The sequence below is a fragment of the Pinus tabuliformis genome, chromosome 8 (assembly GCF_031772625.1).
Source record: "Pinus tabuliformis cultivar Carrire ecotype Pingquan chromosome 8, CPIR1, whole genome shotgun sequence".
NCBI lineage: Eukaryota > Viridiplantae > Streptophyta > Pinopsida > Pinales > Pinaceae > Pinus > Pinus tabuliformis.
In genome coordinates, this window is record NC_142294.1 from 956239149 (window position 1) to 956240552 (window position 1404).

Genomic DNA, 1404 nt, shown 5'->3' on the forward strand with positions numbered 1-1404 from the left:
GCCGCCACATCTCTTCTTAGAGATAAGCTACCATTACCCTAGCTAGTTTATTTACATTCCTGTTTGTAAGCATATTTCAGTATGTTACCATTAATGAAATGAAGTATTATTTCTGCTGCATCTTTGTGTTTATGGTTATCTCTGTAATTTGTTGCGTTCCTGTTTAAATCTAGATCACAAGTCCTTAGAAGAATAACTCAACTCAAGAGTGTCGTAAGATTTTGATTGCGTGAACAAGTTAACTTGTTCATTCACCAGGAAAAAATCACATTGTTTCTAGTAGGATAACATTATTTCCCCCCATCATCCCCAGATGGAGGTTAGGGAGCTTAACAACCATTAGTTGTTGTGGTAGGGCGGGGAATGAATGAGTCAAAATTTTCGATTGCTAGGTGGTTTCTGATAGCTCAAGAAGGCGATGGACTTCATGCATACAAGGGTACTCATGAGATAAATGTTCTCCATAACATATCTTACAATAAATTTAAACCTTTGAAGATGCTCACTTGTGCCCCCACCTTGATTAGGTTGGGTTTTCTTATTATCCTAAAGAGGTTTAGTATTATTCTCTTATTTATTATTTTTCTTCTTACTGCTAGGTTACTGAGGATTCTTAGGTGTTGTCGACTTCACCATGAGAATTTTAGCGAACTGCTCAGAACAAGGTGCTTGTTGAGATCCAAATGCACTTGCGAAGGCATGAAATGTTACAATCAATTTCCCTAGTTGAGCAACTAGCTAGATCACACTATTAAAAGACACATAACTAATAACATTATTCTAGTGCGGTCTTGGCTTGGGTCATTGCAGGTTTGTCGAAGGCCGAGGACTGTTAGGTATAACCATATACAATGTGATTGACTGAGAGTAAATCAAGTCAAGTCTTTGCACATGTAAGATTATCTACTCCTCATTAGCCACCCAAATCATCGTGAAATCCTTAGCTATAGGTGGCAAAAGGGATCAGGTGAACCAGTCTCAAAGAGCACCACCGAGGAGCCTACTTTGTACTAACCTCTTACATATTTTCCACTCATGAATATGATCATAAATGTGAGTAGCATTATCTTATTTGAAATTGGAGAAAAGGTCAGCCTCGCGATCTTGCCATGTAGGTAACTAAAAATGATTCAATAAAGTACAATCGAAGGAGAGAGTCACTATAGGATGCCTACCAACTTTAATATATGATTTTGCAACATCACCAATTGGAGTTCTTGCAGCTCATAGAATCATCTACCAAGGAATCAAATCAACACCATAAATTGTAGGTTGTGATATGTGTGGAAGGGTTTTCTCCAAGCTTCCCTTCAAACTTAGGAATATCAAATGTAATCTTGGCCAAGATAGGTGGCCACCTAGGATTGTGCCATATGGGGTCATTTGTTAGCTTATCCAAATTCG